Source organism: Odocoileus virginianus, chromosome X (assembly GCF_023699985.2).
Source record: "Odocoileus virginianus isolate 20LAN1187 ecotype Illinois chromosome X, Ovbor_1.2, whole genome shotgun sequence".
In the NCBI taxonomy this organism is placed as follows: Eukaryota; Metazoa; Chordata; class Mammalia; order Artiodactyla; family Cervidae; genus Odocoileus; species Odocoileus virginianus.
The window spans coordinates 16,617,682-16,641,791 of NC_069708.1; the positions used below are offsets into that span (position 1 = coordinate 16,617,682).

A 24,110-nucleotide genomic window follows, 5' to 3' on the forward strand; every position below is an offset into this window, starting at 1 on the left:
TCACAGGAAATTTGTCAGAGCTGACATTCTCCTCCTAAATGTAGAACCTTGCCCTCCCTCTTCCCCACTTCCCCTTCCATCTTTTCTGAGGATCTGAGCAGAGAGAGCAAAGCCCAGATAATGCTGCCTAGGACTGGCAAAGATGTGGGCCAACACCAATGTGCATGCACTACTAGTAGAAAAGTAAAGCAGAAAAATCCATCTGAGGAAAGATATGGCAATACCTAGCAAAGTGAAAGCAAGGCAATGGCACCCACTCCAGTCCTCTTGCCTGGAGAATCCCATGGACGGAGGAGCCTGGTGGGCTGCAGTCCATGGGGTTGCTAAGAGTCGGACACGACTGAGTGACTTCCCTTTCACTTTTTACTTTGATGCATTGGAGAAGGAAATGGCAACCCACTCCAGTATTCCTGCCTGGAGAATCCCAGGGACAGAGGAGCCTAGTGGGCTGCCGTCTATGGGGTCGCACCGAGTCGGACACGACTGAAGCGACTTAGCAGCAGCAGCAGCAGCAAAGTGAAAGGTGTATGCTTGCCCAGACACGTAGCATGTCCACTTCTAAATATCTTCTGCCCCTTACATGGGGAGCTATAAATCAGATTATTTGTTACAGCAGTGTTAGTAAGAGTGAAAAATAGGAAACCATCTAAATGTCTATCAGGAGCAGAAAAGATACCTCAATTGTGTTCTCTTTATAAAATGGAATATAAATACAGAGGTCTAAAATTATATGCATCAATATGGACAAATTTCAAAGAATGTCAAGCAAAAAAAAAGGTAGTAGGACACAAAATTTGATCACCTCACCTTATATAGTCTGAAAATATTAAAAAACACAGGGTTATTTATGGATAATATAAGCATACAAATGATAAGCAGCAAATTCAAATTAATATGCATGATAGTACATTATATGTGATATAATAAATATCACATGATATTTATATGTGATATATTAATATATTTGTTGTATCATATATCATATTATGAACATCCATGTACACCACAGCCCTGTAGAAAAAATAAAACATTTCAGATACAATTAAAGCTCTCTCTCATCCCAAGTTCTTGATTTTAATATCTGTAAGTCTGCTTCTGTTTTGTAAATGAGTTCATTTGTATGTTTTTTAAAAAACATACAAATAGATTCATAGATTCATAGATTCCACATATGAGTGGTGATATACGATTATTTGTGGATGAAGACACTACTATATACATGACAGATAACCAACAAGGACATACTGTATAACACAGGGAACTCTATTCTGCAGTAACCTATATGAGAAAAAAATATAAAAAAGAATGAACATATGTATCATATATGTACTATTGAATCATTTTGCTATATGTGTGTGTGTGGGTGTCTGCTCAGTCATATCCAACTCTTTGTGACCCAATGGACTGTAGCCTGCCAGGCTCCTTTGTCCATGGAATTTCCCAGGCAAGAATACTGGAGCGGATTGTCATTTTCTCCTGCAGGGGATCTTCCCAACCCAGGGATCAAACCCGCATCTCTTGCATCTCCTGCACTGGCAGGCGGATTCTTTACCACTGAGCCACCTAGGAAGCCCACCATATATGTAAAATTGAATCACTTTGCTGTGTACCTGAAAGTAATACAATCTTATAAATCAATTATGCTCCAATAAAAATAAAATATTTAAAAAATAAATATAAGTCCTCTCTCAGAGTTCATGCTCCTTGTCTCCCTCTCCAGAGGTAACAAGTATCCTGAATTTGCTGCTTGAACTTGAATACTTTGCCAGGATTATGTAGATCCAGGGCAACAGCCTCTTGCAAAGCATGATGCATTGGCAGGAAGTCTGAAAGGAAGTTCAAAAATACTTTGTTTCAAGGCAACCTATGAAGTAGGATAAAATATTTACAAATAATATACAAGAAAAGGAATTAATATCCAAAATATATAAAGAACTCATACAACTCAATAACAAAAAATCTGATTAAAAAATGGACAGAGGATGTGAACACATATTTTTCCAAAGAAGATATTCAACTGGCCAACAGGTACATAAGAAGATGTGCAACATCACTAATCATCAAGGAAATGCAAATCAAATCCATAATGAGATATCACCTCACACCTGTTAGGATGGCTATTTTGTCAAAAAGCTAAGAAATAACAAGTGTTGGCAAGGATGTGGAGAGAAGGGAACCCTTGTGCACTGGTGGTGAGAATATATATTGGTGTAGCCACTATGGAAAGCAGTATGGAAGTTCCTTTAAAAATTAAAAATAGAACTACCACAAAACCCAGCAATTCTACTTCTGGGTATTTATTCAAAGAAAATAAAAATACTAACTTGAAAGATATGCACACCCCATGTCCATCTGCAGCATTATTTACAATAGCCAAAACAGAAACAACCTAAAGGGGCTACTGACAGATGAATTAATATTATTATATTATTCAGCCATAAAAAAGAATGAAAACCTGCCACTTGCAGCAACATGGATAAACCCTAAGGGCATAACACTAAGTGAAATGTCAGACAGAGAAAAACAAGTATCATATGATCGCACCTATATGTGGAATCTTAAAAAGAATAAAAAATAAACAAGCTCATAGATAGAGAGAACCAACTAGTGGTTGCCAGAGGTGGAGGGTGGGGGTGGGCAAAATGGGTGAAGGTGATCAAAATGTACAAACATTCAATTATAAAATAAATAAGTCATAGGGATGTAATACACAGCATGGTGACTACAGTTAATATAGTACTATTGGTATATATTTGAGAGTGTCAAATAGAGTAAATCTGGAAAACTCTCATCACCAGAAAACAAAAAACTTGTAACTATTGTGTGATAGCAGATGCTAACCAGACTTACTGTGATCATTTTGCAATATATACAAAGATAGAATCATTACATTTTACACCTGCAACTAATATAATGTTATATAAAGAAGGCTGAGCACCGAAGAATTGATGCTTTCGTACTATGGTGCTAGAGAAGACTCTTGAGAGTCTCTTGGACAGCAAGGAGATCAAACCAGTCAATGCTAAAGGAAATCAACCCTGAATACTCATTGGAAGGACTGATGCTGAAGCTCCAATACTTTGGCCACCTGATGCAAAGAGCCAACTCATTGGACAAGACACTAATGCTGGGAAAGACTGAGAGCAGGAAGAGAAGGGGGTGGCAGAGGATGAAATGGTTGGATGGCATCATCAACTCAATGGAAATAAGTTTGAGCAAACTCTGGGAGATAGTGAAGGACAAGGAGGTCTGGCATGCGGCAGTCCATGGGGTCACAAAGAGTCGGACATAACTTAGCCACTGAACAACAACAACAAATCAATTAATATTAATAAAAGTTAAATACCCAAAAATTAAAAGGAAAATACGAGACCTCATTTTTTCTTATAGTGAAGGCAGCCTGGAAGAACAGGGAAGGGCCTGAGTAGTCTTGCTCAGGAGAGTCGGGGCCACACAGATACCCCAGGAAGATGAACAACCCAGGTAGAGGGCTGCTAGAGGAAAGCTAGAGGTAGTGGTTAGGATAGTGACCAGCAGCCTGGCTCTGTCCCATAGAGGATCCATTGTCACAACCTCCACCACCACCCCACTCCCCTCTGACACACACTCATACACAACACTCAGTTCACCATAAGTCAGTCCCAAATCACCATAGCAAAGCAAAAGCTGGGTTGGTTAAAATGAATGGTGGAATAACATTGAATTTTATAATAATGTTCCCTCTTTCAAAGCAAGTGTTTTGGGTAATCACAAACTCATCTCAGGTCAAACCAACAAATGTTTGTTAAACATTTACTCTATTACTAACTTTGTGCCAGATGTGCATGCGTGCATGCAAAGTTGCTTAGTCGTGTCCAACTCTTTGCAACCCCATGGACTGTAGCCCACCAGGCTCCTCTGTCCATGGGATTCTCCAGGCAAGAATACTGGAGTGGGTTGCTGTGCCCTCCTCCAGAGAATCTTCCTGAGCCAGGGATCAAACCCAGTCTTCAGTGGCTCCTGCATTGGCAAGCAGGTTCTTTACCACAAGTGCCACCTGGGAAGCCTTGTGCCAGATATACTATTTAAAATAAGCATAAAACTCAGCCGTGCCTCGAAGAGGAAACCCACCATCTGGCCGAGGAGTCAAGATTTAGATAACTAAAACAACTAGGAAGCAGTAGACTTCCATTTTTGACCACTTACCATGAGCTATACCATTTGCATACATGCTCAGTCATCTCCAACTCTGTGACCCCGTGGACTATAGCCTGCCAGGCTCCTCTGTCCATGGGATTTTCCAGGCAAGAATACTGGAGTGGGTTGCCATTTCCTCCTCCAGGGGATATTCCTGACCCAGGGATCAAACCCACATCTCTTGGGTCTCCTGCATTGGCAGGAGGATTCTTTATCACTCTGCCACCTGGGAATCTTTATATGCATTACCTAATTTTGCCATCAGAAAACTATGTGATAGGCATTATTACAGTCATTTTACAGAGGCAGAGATAAGTTGAGTAGCACACCCATGGTTATATGGTAAATAGTGGAGCCTGCATCTGAATCTAAGCTCATTGACCCTAATCTCTGTTAAGTCTATCTACTCTGAGACATAAACTGATGGGCTGGAGTAATAGTGTTGAGGTCCTTCAGGTAGGTGGATACTGTCTTGAGCCTGGAGAAATGGGATGAATTGGACAGGAGAAGAGGGAAACAGGAACCGTAATGCTCTGCTAATGGGACAGTTAACTATCATTCTGGAAAGCAATGTGGTACTACTTGGCAAAACTAGGGATGTGTATTACCTATGATTCAAGAATCTTACTCCTGGATATGTATCTCAGAGAAATTCTCACAGTAGCCAATAAAGGAAGATATATGAGAATGTGTAATGGTACAGTAGGTCATCTACATACAAACAAGTTCCATTCAAAGAGCACATTCATAAGTCCAATTTGTAAGTCCAACAAAGTAAATTTGTAAGTCTAAGCTACAATTTCATTCATGCCTGGTGTTGATAGAACACACATTTGCATCTTTGAAAGTCCACAACTTGAAGGTTTGTATGTATGGGACATACTGTATTTTGGGAAACTTAGAGACAACCTCGATAAATATGTTGATGAAATGGATAAGAAAATATGGCTTCATGGATAAGTACACTATGGTGGATCTTCATTTCGTTTCACTTCTTTGAAGCAATAAACCAGACGTATGTAGGCTGTCATAATAAATGACCATAGATGTCGTGGCTGAAACAACAGAAACTAATTTCTCACAGCTGTGGAGCCTCAGAAGTCTAAGAGTGCTGGCCAATTCAGTTGCCCAGTGAGGGTTCTATTCTCACCTTGAAGACTGCCAATGTCTCCCTGTGTCCTCACAGGGCAGTGAGAGAGACAGCAAGCTCTGGTGTCTCTTCTCATAAGATGGGGGCCCCATCTGCATGATCTCATCTAAACCTAATGACCTCATCTCTAAACACCATCACACTGGGGGGTTAGGGTTCAACATATGGATTTGGGAAGGACACATAGGATTGGACGGAGAAGGAAATAGCAACCCACTCCAGTGTTCTTGCCTGGAGAATCCCGTGGACAGAGGAGCCTGGTGGGCTGCCGTCTATGGGGTTGCACAGAGTCAGACACGACTGTAGCAACTTAGCAGCAGCACAGCACTCGATGTACATATAGCAACATAGACTCTTAAAACATACTGTTAGGTGAAAAATGGTATTTGTAGCATACTATATCACTGACACACTTTTTAAAAACAATGCTACATACTTTGCAAGAACACACAGAGATTCAAGAATGTGCATCACGACTTCCCTGGTGGTCAGTGGATAAGAATCCACCTGCTATTGCAGGGGACACAGGTTCAATCCCTGATCCGGGAAGATCCCACCTGCCATGAAGCAACTAAGCCTATATGCCACAAGCACTGAGCCTGTGCTCTAGAGCCCACAAGCCGCAACTACTAAGCCTGTGTGCCACAACTACTGAAGGCCACATACCCTAGAGCCCGCACTTGAGCTGCAATTACTGAAGCCTGGGCACCTAGAGCCTATGCTCTGCAACAAGAGAAGCCATGGCATTGAGAAGCCTATGCACCACAATGAAGAGTAGCCCCTGACTGCCACAACTAGAGAAAGCCAGCACACAGCAACAAGAACCCAGCACAGCCAAAAATTAAATTTTTTTTAAAATGTGCATCAGAGACATCTGTATGAAAACCTATATAAAGTCGAAAGGGAAAGAGATTAGGGATTGGGAATGATAAGGAATAAAAATACATAAAACAAGAGACAGACCTTGCACAAATCAATGATGGCAATGTGTCATAAATGAAGGAATATAATTAATTCACCTCTTTCCGCCTGACATTAAAAAAAATAATGGATTCAAATGAGAAGTGAGAAGTAGGCAGGTGAGGTTAGCTGCTAGTGCAACTGAGCAGGTACAAGATGAGAGAGGAAGGCCTGAAGAGACTAAAGACAATGGGAATGGGAAGGAAAGCACATCATATGGGACAGGACATTCAAACTATCATTGAGGAAGGGCAAGTTTGATTGTTTCTTTTCCCAAATCATTTCAGACTGATACTTTTATGGAATACAATAAAATTAATTATAAAAATTTGAAATTAAAAACAAATACATAAAAACTTACAAGCTCACTGATCACACCCTCAGATATCACGGCAAGGTCAATTTGCTGCAGAAGTTTCTAAAGACTCTCAGTGTCACAGATACACACCACACTTGGAGAAGCACTGCTACAGTAGACATCAGGTAAAGAAACCAACATGTGTGATTGGGTGTGTTAAGAAAGAAAGAGTGATGGGAGGTGACTTGCAAGTTTCATGCCAGCCTCACTTCCACTTGGGAAGGGGTAGGAGGGAGAGCAGAAAAAGCAATATGGAGAACAAAGTACTTCTATCACCTGATTTCTTAGCCTATATATTGCTGCAGCTCCCAAATATGGATGTAACAGCATTGGTTGAGTTTCTCATTTCTGAAATTTCTGAAGGAAACTAAGGCACTGGATTGAGCCTGATGAGCCCTCAGCAAGGCCAGCCTTCCCTTTCCTAATCACCATCACAGCAGCAAGGTAAAGAGAAGAGACTGGAAGAAGCAAAGGGTTTCCCCCACCATACACCTATACAAGTGCCATGAACTCTTGTCAGTACATTTCTGTCCAGCTAGTGACAATGGGGCCTTTTTCTGTAAACTACCAGTGCTATGAAAACTAAAGAGAAACCACAATGCATAAAGTTCAGAACGTAGTTCCATCAAGTTCCTGCTAAATTGATGAGCAATTTCTCTATGCAGACTATTAGCGAGATATTGTCAAATATTTTCAACTCTTTCGCTAAGTAAAATTAAATCAGCCAGACCAGATTCTTGAATACTTTTAACATGAAGGGAACTATTACTAAATCCTTTCCAAAACCCTTGATTTGTGAGTTGTGAATTCACACATCCAAACCCCAATCAACAACAATATACCTATGCTTCCTTAAGTTCAATGATGTCAATTTCTATTGACATCATTATTTTCATCAGCACAGCATGCAAAAATTCCATTTCTGTGCTATCAGAATATTAACTTGAAATTTCAATTCAAAATTCTATAGCTCAGAAACTAATTGCTTGTAGTATTTGTTTGGTATGATATAAAAGTACATAGGAACCTGTTTCAAATGTTTGCCCCTCCCAACATACACATACATACACACAAGCTTGGAATTTGCCATTACAATCTCTTAGGATCAGATGTCAACCTGCCCTGTGCCATGGTAGCTGTGAAAGGGTGCTCAATCTCAGTGTAAAGAGATTAGGCAAATGTCTTAACAAATGATAACATCATGAACATACTATCCACAGATCCAGTGTTCCTTGATACCTCAACTCCTTGGGTCCCATCACACTTACAGCGCCACCACCAGAAAGGTAGCAGCCAAAGCCAGACTCTCCTTGATATTTCACATCACATTAATAGCTGGTACCACCATCCCTTCTCTGTTGCTAGAGATTGGAAGAGCAGTTTATCACATGATTGAATTGATTAGTAAATAATCATAAGTTGCCAGGACCACCATAAAAACCATAAAGCTAGCCCAAACTGAGAAGCAGGTTACAGTCACCAGTATCGGGAGTTGTTTATGCATGTATAATCTCTTTCAGAGCTCCAGCACATCAGAGTCTCTTTGTTTCTACCTAGACTGCATCCAAAGCCCAGATGCTTGACAACCTTGCTATGACCAAGGCAAGAAGAATAAGGTGTTTGGTAAGAACCTGACGGGTCATTAGGGCCACCATTAGTTAGAAGCACATCTTTACACATGTAAACACCATTCTTATAGCCAAAAGCTGACATGTGTAGCAGTCCTCTAAGTACTTTAGAAGTGATAGATTCTTTTAATTATCAGAAAAAAATCTCTGAGTATGCTTTATCATTATCCCCATTTTATAGATTGGGGATACTCAGGAATAGAGTTTAATTTGCCCAACACCAGTCAACTAATATAAATAGTGAATCCAGGATGAAAATTCAATACCCGAGCCCACAAACATTAGGCCTTGCATTGTGTGTGCCCTGTTAGAGAAAAGGAATAGATCTCCCCTTGCTTAAGTCATCAGGGTTGAATTACCACTTTCACTTTTCACAAATGTAATAACAAAAAAAACCCACCATGATGTGGGAGGGAGGGAACAGATCAGATAATTGGACCTAGACTCAATCTCTTAAAAGCAGAATAGGTATTAAAGAGCACTGCAGATACCCTTTTACAGCCACCAGAAGTTACTAAAAATTCAGGGCCTGAAGAGAGTCAGTTAATATTTAATATTTTAATGTATGTCAACAAAACTTATTTTTCTAACTACTTTTTGAGGTTGGTGGAAAATCTGATACCAAATTACCTAAAACTGTCATTCTTTTTACATTTATTTATTTAACTAGAGGATAATTACTTTACAATATTAGGATGGTTTTTGCCCTACATCAACATGAATTGGCCATAGGATACATGTGTTCCCCTCTATCCTGAACCCTCCTCCCACCTCTCTCCTCACCCTATCTCTCCAGGTTGTCACAGAGCACTGGCTTTGGGTGCCTTGCGTCATACTTCAAACACACTGCTTATCTATTTTACATATGGTAATGTATCTGGAAAACTATCATTCTTAGGTGGACTTCCCAGGAGGCTCAGTGATAAAGAATCCACCCATCAGTGCAGGAGATGCAAGAGAAGTGGGTTTAATCTCTGGGTCAGGAGGATGAAATGGCAACCCACTCCAGTATTCTTGCCTGAAAAGTCCCAAGGACAGAGGAGCCTGGCAGGGTACACAGCCATGGGGTAATAAACACACACACACACACACACACACACACACACACATCATTTATAGATAGCCCTGCCTGACTAGATTGGGGACTAGTTTGTTTCTGTTCCATGAATAGATTTTTTTTTACCACTCTCTTCAGAGCATATTTATTTTAGAAATTCATTTTCTCTTTTCTTCTTTTCTGTACTTTTATAAAGAAAAGGAAGTAATTGAGTAAATCCTATGAACCTCCCAGAGAAAATAATAACAAAATTGCCTTGGGTAGAGCTCAGGACCAGAGGAGCATGAAAGCTATCATTACTTATTAATAAAGCTAAATCACTCAAAAAGAAACCCCAAATGTGAAAATTTTAAAAAGTCATGTCAAAGAAACTTCAAACATTTTTAAACTAATTTTCTTCTCTTTCTAAACCTAACTTGGAAAAATGTTGTGCTCATGATTCTCAGCCATCAACTCAATGTAACAATAAGGTTGGTTTTATATATTTAATAATGTATTTAAATCAGTAAAGTAAAAAAATAAACTTAAATCAGTAAGATCTAGAAAGTTGTGCAGCCCTTCCTCAGAAAACACTGCTTTTTCCCCTCTAAATAATTAAATTCAGAGCACCAATCAATAGAAAGAATTCTAAAGACTTCCACCAAAGTCAGTTAACATCACTGGCTGATTGTAGCTGATTAGTACATGTGTGCATGCTAAGTTGCTTCAGTCATGTCCAACTCTTTGCCACCCTATGCAACATATAGCCCACCAGGCTCCTCTGTTCATGGGATTCTCCAGGAAAGAACACTGGAGTGGGTTGTCATGCTGTGCTCCAGGGGATCTTCCCAACCCAGGGATCGAACCCACATCTTTTAAGTCTCCTGCATTGGCAGGCGGGTTCTTTACCACTAGTGCTACCTGGGAAGTCCCTAGTGGATTAGTACATTCATTCCCAAATTCTTTCTCCCTTGCTGGACTCCAAATAAAAGCTAGATAAAGCTAAACACTCCACTTGCTTCCCCAGCCTCCTTTGCAGAGTTATGTTCTGGGATTCTGGAAAAGGCTTTTGTCCTCTTAAGACAAGGAACAAATGCAAGTGATATTGCCTCTAGCTCACTTTTTCTTGCCTTGAGATGTATACATAATGTCTGGAGCTGCAGCAGCCATCTTGGGATCATGGCAGGAAGGTGGGTAGGACTGCAGAGATCCTGACTCAAAGTAGAGCCTTTAAATGTGTGCCAGCAGCCATCTACCTCCAGACTCCCTGCTTGGTGAAAAAAATAAACCCCTGCTTATTTGAGCCTCTATTGGTCAGGTTCTCCATTACTTGCAATATAAAGTATTACAAATTAATGCATTTAGTCTTTAAAAGCTTGTTTTAATGCCCTTTTTAAACAGAATAAGATTATTAATTGATCTTATGTAAAGCATATGGGTTTTCCAGATGGCTCAGTAATAAAGAATCTGCCTGCCAATGCAGGAGACGTGGGTTGGATCCCTGGGTCAGGAAGATCCCCTGGAGGAGGAAATGGCAACCCACTCCAGTATTCCTGCCTGGAGAATCCCGTGGACCGAGGAGACTGGCAGGATAAAGTCCATGAGGTCACAGAGTTGGACACAAATGAGTGACTAACACACACACACACACACACACACATATTACTACAGGAATAAAAACAGTGTGACATTGGCAGAAGGATAGACATAGATCAAAGGAACAGAATAGAGAACAGAATGAAACCCACACAAATATGCTCAAATGATTTTTTTTTACAAAGTTGTAAAAGCAATTAAATGGTGGAAGGCTAGCCTTTTCAACAAATGATTCTCGACCTAAATTTCACACTTTGTACAAAAATTAGTTCAAAACAGGTCACAGACTTGCACAGAAAGTGTTAAACTACAAAAATTTTAGGAAAAAGTATAGGAAAAATACTTCAGAATCCAGGGCTGAGCAGAGAGCTCTTAGGCTTACTATCGAAGCATGGTCCATAAAGGGAAAAAAGTTGATAAATCAGAGTTCATTAAAATTTGAAAAATTTTTTTGCCCTGCAAAAGACAGTTAATAGGACAAAAAGACAAGCTACAGATTGGGAGAAAAAAATGTGCAAACCACACATCTTAGAGAAAGGGTTAGTATCTAGAATGTATAAAGAATTCTCAAAACTCAACAGTTAAACAAAACAATCCGATTAGAAACAGGCAAAAGACATAAAAAAGACATTTCACCAAGGTAGATATACAGATGGCAAATAAGCACATGAAAAGATGTTCAACTCATTAGCCATCAGAGAAATGACAACTCAACCTAGAATGAGATATCTCTACACACCTACCAAGATAACTGAAATGAAAAACAGTGACAACAATAAATGCTAACTAGGATGCAGAGAAACGAGAGCACTCATACACTGTGGACTGTAAAATGGTCCATTTGCTCTCAAAAACAGCTTGGTAGGTTTTTTTAAAATAAAACTAAACAGGCAATTATCCTAAGATCCAACAATTGCACTCTCAGGCATCTATCCCAGAAAATGAAAACACATGTCCACACAAAAACCTGTACATGAATATTTGTAACAGCTTTATTCATAACAACCAAAAGCTGGAAATAGGCAAGAACTTCTTCAACAGGTAAACTGTTCAAGAAACTGTGGTACAAACACAGAGTACTTCTCAGCAATGGAAATGAACAATTGATACATGCAACTACCTGGATAAAGCTCCAGAGAATTATGCCGAGTGAGAAAAAAAATAATCCCAAAGGGTACATACTTTATGATTTCATTTATGCAATATTTCAAAGTAATAAAATTTTAGAAATGGAGAACAGGGGTTAGGGAAGCTGTGGGGAACAGCAGGACCAGGAGTGGGGGTAAGGGGTGCGGGGAAGCTGATGAGAAGGAAGGAAGTATGGTTATAAAAGAGCAATAGGAGAGATCCTTGTGATAATAGGAGGGATCCTTGTGATAATGAAACTGTTCTGCACCTTCAATGTCAAGATGGCCACAGTAACCGACACATGTGATGAACTGTAGTGATAAAATGCACACATGCAAATGAGTACAAGTATTAATAAAACTGGGGAAATCTGAATAAGATTGACAGATTATATTAATGTTAATATCCTGGTTGTGCTACTATAGTAGTTTTGCAATATATTACCAATGGGAAAGTGGGTAAAGTATACACGGCATCTCTCTGTATTGTTTCTGATAGCTGCATATAAATCTACAATCATCTCCATAAAAATTTCCATTAACAATAAAAGGCAAGAGAGGGTTTACTTTCCTCAGTAACAAGGCGAATTTCTACTCGGGTGCCTTTTTATAAGGTATTAAGTATGAATATGAATACAGATGAGCAATGAATGACTGACGTCTCACAGAAATGAGATGAAACACAGTCCTATAAATGACAAAACAAACATCTCTGTTTCAAATACCAAAGACAAGTGAAGAGAAGGTGGTCTAAATTAACCATTCAGCCATGTGAACTGACCTGACAGCCCCCAAAACTCTGGCAGTTCGTGACCATTCCCTTCTTTTGAATGCCAAATATGTAGTCAGGAAAGCAAAGAATTTGTTTGGTCTTCAACTGGCCAAACTTGTCACTTTGTCATAGTGGAGTTCCTGGGTCAAATTTGGGCATTCTGGGGCTTTGGTTAATGAGAGAGTGAAAATGTCTGCCTCTCCTTTCTTTTTTGCTTTGGGGAATTCCCCCACAAAGTTGACTCTGCCCTTCCTACAATGGTAGGAACAGGAAAACCTCCTCAGGAAATGAACCAAGAAATCCCTTTACATTTGCACTCCTGCGTACCTGGAATCCTGTTCTTGGGAGACTGGTCTCCTACAAGGCACTGCCTGATGAATGTTCAGAGAAAAAATCTGCTGCCTCCAGAAAAAACCAAACTGGATGCCAACAAGGAAAAAGGAGCATCCCACTGCATGGCAGAGAGGCTTTGGGTCACAACCTGCATGATGACATCTACATGATGTCCTGACTGCTTTGTATAAGCCATGCATCCTGAGAGGCTTATTGCTGATTTATGTCACAAAAGCAAATGACTTTCTTTCTCCTTTATACTCACTCTTGCTAAAAATAAGAAGCATTTGTCACATGGCATCAGTGGAAGACACTGGCGAGAAGCATTCCAGAGATGATTCTCCCAAAACTGCATCTACCTCCACTACCTTTTAGGCATGGCTGCTATAGGTAGACAGGGGCAATTGACAGGCACCTATTGAGGGCCTGCCCTGGGTGAGGAAGACCAACCCAAAGGGCCTCAGTAATGGGTTTCTCAGTTGGCTGAGGGATGTAACAATCACACATTAAGAATGCAAAGCACAACCCAGCCAGTAAGGCGGCAAATGAGTAGTTTGGACAATATGAGTGTTCACAGTTATGGAGCCAGAGAGACGGCTTCTGCTGAGATGATCAGGGAAGGTTTTAATGAGGAGGGATAAGAGCAGAGTTTTGAGGGAAGGCTAGCATCTGGATGGGAAGGAGGAAAGGTACAAGAATGCTGTTGGGGAAGGGGGCAAGTAAACCAACAGTTGAGTGGAAAAGTCCAAAATAAGTTCAAAGAATAGATAGTAAGCTCACTGGTTTAACTAGAGTGTTAGGTTTGTTTTCCATTATGAAAAAGAACATTGTTAAGAAAAGATGGTTTTGTTTGAATTTTTACAATGATATTAATAACATACTCATGCTGTTGTTTAGTTACTAAGTCATGTCTGACTCTTTCTCGACCCCCTGGGACCGCAGCCTGCCAGGCTCCTCTGTCCACGGGATTTCCCAGGCAAGAATACTGGAGTGGGGTTGCCATTTCCTGCTCCAGGGATCTTCCCAACCCAGGGATCAAACCTGGCCGGGCCTCCTGCATTGGCAGGTGGATTCTTTACCACTGAGCCACCTGGGGAAGCCCCAATATACTCGTGTTACCTGTATAATTTAAAAACAAGAATGGGATACTAAGGCTGAGAAGAGCATTTAGACTCACAGGTAGAGTCTGTGGCTGGCATGGCAAACAAAATTTGCTGGCTCCCAACAGTCACTGTTTGTTCCCTTTTCTCTTTCCCAGCTCCAAAATAGATGGTGAAAAATCAAGCTCCCAATGTTCCTTGTAGCAAAGGATAGCCAAGTGACTGAAGTTTAGACAATAAGATGTAAGGTAGCAACCTACTGGCAGCCTGGAAACACATTGTTTTCTGATATAAGAGCCTTACCCCATCCCTCCTTTCTGTTTGTCTTGAACATGGTTATAGGAAGTTGTGATGTCTGGAACTGAGGCAACCATATTGCAACCATGAAGTTACAAGCCTAAGAAAGAAAACCCAACATTCTGAAGATGGAAAAATGGAGAGATAAAAAGAATCTGAGCCCTTTATGACATTCATCATCCACGGTCTAAAGCTAAAACTGCCACATCTCTAGAGTTCTTACCATATGAGATAATTTAGATTAAGTCACTATAAAGTTCAGGACAGAATACAAACATAACCAAAATCACATGTTTGATACCTGAATAGGCAAAGAGACTTTGCTTTCTGAAATGCAAATTAACATTTAGGAATAGCAATAAGAGTTTTACATCATTTCCAAAGTATGAACAGCAGTCGCAAGAAGTAGCCCAATCTGGAGCTCCCTAGTGATCCAGTGGTTAGGATTAGCTGTTTTCACTGCCATGCCCCAGGTTCAATCCCTGGTCAGGGAACAGAGATCCCACAATCCATGCAGCATGGCAAAAAAAAAAAAAAAACAACAACTGCTCTCAAACGAAGTGGCTCAGTCTGAAATGTGATTTCAAGGACATTTCAAAAGTTAACAGGAACGAGTAACTGAAAACTAAATCAAAACAATCCTGTGATCTGGCACAGTAAACACCTATCGTTTGACTGTCCAGCAATATACCCCCACCAACTCCTTTCTTTGGCTGTTTTTATTTTTTAACAGGTTCATTGAGGTATAATCTATATGTCATATAGTTCTATTTTTAGCGTTTTTGAGGAACCTCCATATACTGTTTTCCATAGTGGCTGAACCAATTTACATTCCCACCAGCAGTGTACAAGGGCTTCCTTTTCTCTACATCCTTGCCAACATTTGTCTTTTGTGGTCTTTTTGATGATAGCCATTCCGGCAGATGTGAGGTGATATCTCATTGTGGTTTTGATGTGCATTTCCCTGATGATTAGCAATGTTGAGTATATTTTTCAAGTGCCTATTGGCCATCTGTATGTCTTCTTTGGAAAAATGTCTACTGAGGTGCTTCTGCCCATCTTTAAATCAGGCTATTTGGTTTATATATATATATATATATATATATATATATACACACATTGAGTTATATGAGCTGTTTATCTTTTTGGACATTAATTCCTTATCTGGGTATATATCCAAAGAAGAAGTAAACACTAATTCAAAGAGATTACCTGCACCCTAATGTTCAGTGGCTCAGATGGTTAAGAATCTGCCTGCAGTGCAGGAGACCCAGGTTCAATCCCTGGGTCAGGAAAATACCCTGGAAAAGGGAATAGCTACCCACTCCAGTATTCTTGCCTGGAAAATTCCATGGACAGAGGAGCCTGGCTACTGCAGTCCACGGGGTCACAAACAGTCAGACACAATTGAGCAACTAACATTTTCACTTTACACTTTTTCAATGTTCATAGCAAAATTATTTACAATAGCTAAGCTATGGAAGCAAAATAAGTATCTGTTGTAAAGTTCACCCATGTAAAATATACAATTCAATGGAGTTCACTATAATTACAAAATTGTGCAGTCTTCATCATAATCTGAGAGTAATTTCATCATCCAAAACAAAAACAAAAACAAAAACCTATACCCATTAGCAATCACTCTCCACTTCCTCCCTTCATCCACACATACGTCTAGGCAACTACTCATCTTTCTGTTACTATAGATTTGCCTATTCTATACATTTCACATAAATGGGATCATATAATATGTAGTCTTTTACATATCATATGTGGTATAATACTTTTAAGGTTCATCTATGTTGTGGCATGTATCAGTATTTCATTCCTTTTTATGGCTAAATAATATTCTATTGTATCAATGTACCACATTTTTTTTCATTTATTTTTATTACCACATTTTATTTACCCATTTACCAGTTGACAAATATTGGGGTTGTTTCTACTTTTTGTCTACTATGAATAATGCTATTAAGAACATTCATGCACACATTTTTTTGTGAATAAATTCTTTCTTTTCTCTTGGGTATATACCTAGGAGTGCTGTGTCATATAGTAACTCCATGTTTAAACTTCTGTGCAACTGCAGACTTTTCCATATAAGAGGGTTTCAATTACTACATATCCTCACCAACACTTGGTATTATCTTTTTTTTTTTTTGTTATAGCTATCCTCATGGGTATGAAGGAATATCTCATTGTGGTTTTAATTTACACTTGTCTAATGACTAATGATGCTGGGTCTCCTGAATCGTGGGTAGATTCCTTACTGCCTGAGCCACCAGGGAAGCCTCTTATTTATGGTAGGATAAAGCAAATAATTGGGCTTCCCAGGGAGCTCAGTGGTAAAGAATCTGCCTGTAATGCAGGAGATGTGGGAGATGTGGGTTCGATCCCTGGGTCAGGAAGATCCCCTGAAGTAGGAAATGGCAACCCACTCCAGTATTCTTCCCTGGAAAATTTCATGGACAGAGGAGCCTGGTGGGCTACAGTCCATGGGGTCACAAAGAGTCAGAAACAACCAAGCTGACACACATCCATGCACAAAAGCAAGTAATTATGTTAATGTCTTTATAAATCAAGATTTTCAATGTAAGTAAAGAATCAAAGAAGTTAAAATTTCTGTAATCCTTAATTAGCATTTCAAATATCAGTGTGGATTCATGTGGTATTTTATCTTTAAAAATGTATACATATTTTCTAGCCTTGTTTTAAGAGAATGAAAATTCAAGCCACAGGCTGGAAGAAAATATTTGTAAACCCCATATCCAACAATCAACTTGTATCTGGAATATATAAAGAACTCTCAAAACTCAACAGTGAGGAAACAACCCAATTAAAGATGGGCAAAAGACATGAAAGACATTTCACCAAAGAGGATATACGGATGGCAAATAGGACACGAAAAGACGTTCAACATCATTCTTAAGCCACTGAGGAAATAAAAGTTTAAATCAAGAACTACACACCTATGAGATTGGCTAGAATCCAAAACACTACCAATGCCAAATGCTCTCAAAAATTTGGTATAATGGGAACTCTCATTCATTGCTGGTGGGAATCCAAAATAGTACAGCCATTTTGGAAGATGGTTCAGCAATTTTTTATAAAATTAAACACACACATATAACCAGTTCCAAATTTATGTGAAAATCAAGTATCCTGCCATTCATACAAAAGTAGTGAGCATTTTGCTGCAGTTTTTAACTTCTCACAAATATAAGCAAAGCTTTCCTTGCTTAACAAGTATCAAGAGAAAGGTGAGAAACCTCACCTCAGTTGAAAACGAAAAGTGTATGTACTTATCTCAAATTTGACTCAGAACTGCATGTCTATATGACAAAATACAAGCCTAGGTTTCACCCTGAAGATCTAGTTTTCATTCTTTTGTTTTTTTAAAAAACTATTTTCTTATATATATATAGGTCTACAAGGAGATCAAGAGTATAATGAATGTATAACTGTTTATATTTGAGCCTGATCATGTCAGCCATTAAAAAAACACAATTTTTAGGTCTCACATAAAATTATGTCTCAGGCTATATTTTTATTCATATTGCTTTGTCAGTATGATTTTAGGAGTTTTGCTTATTTAACACTGTCTATATTTTCATGTTATAAACAGCATTAAGTAAAGCAAACTTACAACCTTTATTTAAATTAAACCAACTAAGCCTACTTTTTTGAAAAAGTAAATCCAACCTTGGATTAAAATAGTTATTTACCAGAAATGTATCATGCTGCCTTATCAATTTTTTAAAAATATGAAAAGAAAAGAAAGGTAAGCTAAGCTTAACTACCTGTTTGTTTCTCAAGAAAACCTGGCTAAAAGTCCCTTTTTTAGTTTTAAATGAGGGAGAAAACTATTCTTGCTCATACCACATTTCATACCTTACTAGCAACCCTCTATAGTAGAAACCATGAGAGGAGTTTTAGGTCTACTTGGGTAAGGGAAAAAGAGGAGAAAATCAAGTAGGAAATTTTACAGTAAGAAAAAAAAAAAAAAGCCCTGATGTTTCCCCTAGGGCACTCCCATTAGAGTTGAGATCCTTTGTGAGAAAAGAAAATCACACAGAGTAGGTGAATTACATGGCCAAAATCAACAAATCCACAGAAAACCATTATTCTTTACTCAAAAGAGACAATTATTATTGGATCACTATATCTACAACTCATGGACCTTGCTAACATACCATGGGCTATAGAAATCATTTTTACACAGGAGTTCCCCCAAGACCTGAAAATCATTTCAAAGGTTCCCTTGGGGTAAAAGATTGTGAGGGGATGAAAATGTCTTGGAACTAGTTAGAGATGACAGTCACAAAACACTGTGGATGTACTAAATGCCACTGGATTGCACATTTTGAAATGGTTAATGGCTCATTTTATATTATGTGAGTTTCACCTTAATCAAAAACAAACAAACAAAAGAAAAACACTAAGAAAGACTGACTAGGATCAGTTGAGACTTCCCCAATGGTGAGAGACTAGATTTGGCCTCGAAGGAGGTTGAAGATGAGAATCTAAGTCAGAGGCAAGAAATTGGTGAAGATGGCTCTAATGAGAGTGGTTTTCAAATGCTGACTGCAGCCACAATAACAAACAAATTTTAGTGCAAGCTAGTTCACTTATACACATGTGACACAAAGGTTCATAAAATAATACTCTTCCCAAGCATAACAAACTGATTTTTAAAAATTCTATTCCACGCTATTTCTTTTTCTTTTTCCTCTAAATCCTGGTCATGATTCATTACACTGATCTCACAAAATGAGTGACAAACTCTTAACGGCCTGGGGTGTCAGGTTAAGAGGTTTGGACCTGATGCAGGTTATTTTAAGGCCATGGAATTGACCACTAAGAACATAGTCAGGAATCTGTAGGCAGAATTTTAGGCTGGAAAACCCTCTGCCTTGTGAATAAAGTGATTGTTTTATGATTTTGTCACTGAGATAAATTTAAATTGACTTAGTTAACACCACATGATGAAATCAATATGTGTACTATATATTACTCATGGTTTTTCTCTCTCAGCTGTTTATCATTTAAATTGCTGGTCAATTTTCCAGAGAATGATTTTTACTATGTTAATATGGAGGCTTGTATTAGTCTAGATAAGAATATTCAAGGTATTTCTACAAGAGAGACAAATTCTAAATTTATTTTACTGTTGTAAATTCAAATAATTCCTTTTTCTTATTAAGGAAACAGTTGCTTCATTATAAATTGGAGGATGAACTGTTTATAACATTTATAGAGGATGGACTATTTACAACAAACTCTCCTAAGATGGTGGCGAGGTATCTTCATGAAAAACAGAAAGTGTGCTCCTCATTATTCATTAGAGGCATTCAGGATCAGCTACACAACCATCTGTCTAAAATGCAGAAGAAGGGATTTTCAGCTCAGGCTGGAACTGTCCCTTTTAACTTTAATAGTCTATCATTTTTGACAATATGCCTGAGATTCTCTTAGCTTAATACAAATCCAGCATGCAAATTCTTGGGGGAAAAAAAGGATATTTTGTGTCTGAAATTGTGATCTTTCCCCTAGGTCTGCACTTAATTCACATTAAAATAATGTGAAGATCATCAGTGATACACATGCCTGTATCTTAGAAAGCACAATACTTCTTGATCTTCAGAGTGGACAGGAGAGATTGCACATCACCTGGCTGTGGAGAGAAATCAATCTATTGCTCATGACTGACTACCAGCAGCTAATTAAAATGGGGAGTAAGTTCCTTTTTCAATTTCTAAGAAAAAGCAGTAAAAATTAGTAAGCTTGTGTTATAATTTTAAACCCACACAGCCAATAATTATGCTATCTCCAGGAGGCCAAGGTTTTTCTCTCAATAATTTAATTCCGTAAGCAAGAGCTCTGTAACAGGCAGGAAGGAGGCAGGGATCAAAAGGCCAGATTTGGCTTTAGGACTTTGTGACCAATCTGTGCCAGACAGCATCCAACCTTTTAACTAAGTGCAAGTTTTTAAAAATATTAATTTTTTGGCAACACATAGCACATTTAGTCCCAAGGCTAGTGTAACAATTTTTTAATGTAGCCACCTGTTTTGGGCACATAAAGGATACTCAATATAAAAAAAAAGGATGCACAATATATAAATACTGATTTGTGGAAGGACAGCCTAAGATATCCAGTAAGTATACTATCACTCCCTAGTTTACACACACACACACTCCTATTGGTCTAAAGCATAAAGTAAATAAATACTTCTTAAAAATACATTCACAAGTCTAAAAGCAGACCCACACATATTTTGGATACGTGGTTTATGACAAATGTAGTTCTACAGAGAACTGGAAAAAAGTTGGCCATTTCCAAAAATGTGTTAAAGACAACAGGACCCAAATGGAGCTGCTTACGCTAAGCCCTATATCATCAAACTGAAATTTAATGTTGTTACAGTTTCAGCTCTCCCAGAAATAGAATCTTAAACCTGTCAACCATGAATCTCCTGATCAGCATTAGTTAGGTAATCGGCCTGATAAACCCCTGCCATTTCCTATAAGGAAAGTAACCTTACAATAACTAATCTGATTTTTTGCCTAGTAAAACTTCCCAAAATCTCTTGCCTTGTATAGCTCTTTAGAGCTCCTTTCCATCTGCCTGATTCATAAATCACTGAATAAAGTCAATAAGCTCTTTAAAATTTACTCATAATTTTGTTCTTTAACAAACGGTTCTGGGTTAACTGAATAGCTACATGGGGAAAAATACAACCTGACCCCTACCTCTTTTCACACACACACCTACAAATGTATTCCAGTTAGATTATAGATCTAAACATGAAACGTAAAAACAATCAAATTTCCAGAAGATAACACAGGCAAATATCATCATGAACTTGGTGTAAGGAGCTATTTCTTAAATAGGAAACAAAAAGTACTAATTTAATTGAGGGCAAATTCTTCATCAAAAACACCATTGAGAGTAAAAAGGCCAAACACAGACTGAAAGATATTTACAACACATACATCTGACAAAGGAGTCATATCCAAAATCTATACAGAACTCCTATAGATTACTAAGAAAAAGACAGGCAGCCCAACAGAAATTAGACAAAAGACAAATAGGTACCACACAAAAGAAACTATCCAAATGACCAAAAAATGTGTGAAATGTGCTCAATTTCACTAGGAATTGGATAACCACAGATTAAAATTACAGAGCTGGCACTACACCCACTGATCAAAATAACTAAAATTTAGGGCTTCCTTGATGGGTAAGAATCCACCTTACCCATCCAGTGATTCCACCCCTGGTCCAGGAAGATCCCACATATCGCCTGACAACTAAGCCCATGCTCCAGAGCCTGGGAGCTGCAACTACTGAAGCCCACACATGCTAGGGCCCGTGCTCCGCAACAAGAGAAGCCACTGCAATGAGAAGCCTGTGCACTACAACTGAAGAATAGACGCCATTCACTGCAACTACAGAAAAGCCCATGTAAACAAAAAAATGAAGACCCAGCACAGCCAATAAATAAATAAAATTACCTTAAGAACAAATAAATAATAATAAAATTCAAAAGACTAACCGAATTGAGTGTTAGAATATGGTTCAGTCCAGTAGCTCAGCTGTGTCCGACTCTTTGTGAGCCCATTGACTGCAGCACACCAGGCCTCCCTGTCCACCACCAACTCCCAGAGCTTGCTCAAACTCATGTCCATTGAGTCGGTGATGCCATCCAACCATCTCATCCTCTGTCGGTCATCCCCTTCTCCTCCTGCCTTCAATCCTTCCCAGCATCAGGGTCTTTCCCAATGAGTCAGCTCTTTGCATCAGGTGGCCAAAGTATTGGAGCTCTGGCTTCAGCATCAGTCCTTTCAATGAATATTCAGGCCTGATTTCCATTAGGATTGACTGGTTTGATCTCTTTGCAGTCCAAGGGACTCTTTAAGAGTCTTCTCAAGCACCATAGTTCAAAAGCATCAATTCTTCACTGCTCAGCTTTCTTTACGGCTCAACTCTCACATCCAAACATGACTACTGGAAAAACCATAGCTTTGACTAGACGAACCTCTGTTGGCAAAGGAATGCCTCTGCTTTTTAATATGCTGTCTAGGTTGGTCATAGCTTTTCTTCCAAGGAGCAAGCGTCTTTTAATTTCATGGCTGCAGTCACCATCTGCAGTGATTTTGGAGCCCAAGAAAATAAATCTGTCACTTTCCATTGTTTCCCTGTCTATCTGCCATGAAGTGATGGGACTGGATGCCATGATCTTTGTGTTTTGAATGTTGAGTTGTAAGCCAGCTTTTTCACTCTCTTCTTTCACTTTCAATCAAGAGGCTTTTTCATTCTTCTTTGCTTTCTGCCATAAAGGTGGTGTCATCTGTGTAGCTGAGGTTTCTCCCAGCAATCTTGATTCCGGCTTGTGCTTCGTCCAGCCCAGCATTTCACATGATGTACTCTGCATATAAGTTAAATAAGCAGGGTGACAATACACAGCCTTGATGTACTCTTTTCCCAATTTGGAACCAGTTTGTTGTTCTGAGAGGGTAACAGGCAGGAAGGCCAGGGGTCTCCAAATGGAGGAAATAGGCTGCAAGTGCCAGACATTTTTATCTCTCTTAAGTGGCAGGAGGAAACAAACTAGAGATATTTTTTTCCTTCTCTATACAAATTTAAAAGGAGGTTTCTCTTAAAATGCTGTGTTGCCATGACACCTGGTTTCACCTGAGGCTAACTATTCTCAAACCTTGAGTTAACAAAAGCATTTTTTTCTTAAGGAAATGTTTGTCTTAAGCTATGTTAATGTACCCCAGACTCTGTCTTCAAGTTGGTTCCGCCAAATGGCTCAAACTACTTGACAGACCTGTATGTTACACTCGGATATTGTTCCCCTAATCTATGTAAACAAAACTATTTGTTTGGTAATCTGCCCTTCTACAAGATTCAAGTCAATCGCTTTATGGCCTGGGATGAATTATCTGGTGCCATTCTGAGTTTTAAGACATTCCTTTCTTTTCATTAACAGACTGCCAGTGACTATATAACATCCAGCTGAAGACTGACAGGGGGGTACTTTCTGCCCCCTTCTGATGCCTATGTCAGAAGCTTTCTCTATCTCCTTTATACTTTAATAAAACTTTATTACACAAAAGCTCTGAGCAATCCAGCCTCGTCTCTGGCCCCGGATTGAATTCGTCTCCTCCGGAGGCCAAGAATCCTGGCGTCTTATCGTTCAGCAACAACCTTTCAGTTCCATGTCCGGTTCTAATTGTTGCTTCTTGACCTACATACAGGTTTCTCAGGAGGCAGGTAAGGTGGTCTGGTATTCCCATCTCTTAAAGAATTTTCCACACTTTGTTGTGATTCAACAGGAAAATAAAATGCTGGTGGGAATTTAAATTGATATAAGCACTATGACCAGTCCATCCTAAAGGAAATCAGTCCTGAATATTCACTGGAAGGGCTGATGCTGAAGCTGAAACTCCAATACTTCGGCCACCTGATGAGAAGAACTGGCTCATTTGAAATGACCCTGATGGTGGGAAAGATTGAAGGTGGGAGAAGGGGATGACAGAGGATGAGATGGTTGGATGGCATCACCGAC

General features: G+C 39.1%; 1 protein-coding gene across 1 annotated transcript in view; it reads right to left on the minus strand.

Annotated features, from left to right (window-relative positions):
- Positions 1-24,110, minus strand: part of EFHC2 (EF-hand domain containing 2) — a 220,482-nt gene that overhangs the window by 192,957 nt on the left and 3,415 nt on the right. The gene's annotated exons all lie outside the window — the stretch shown is intronic.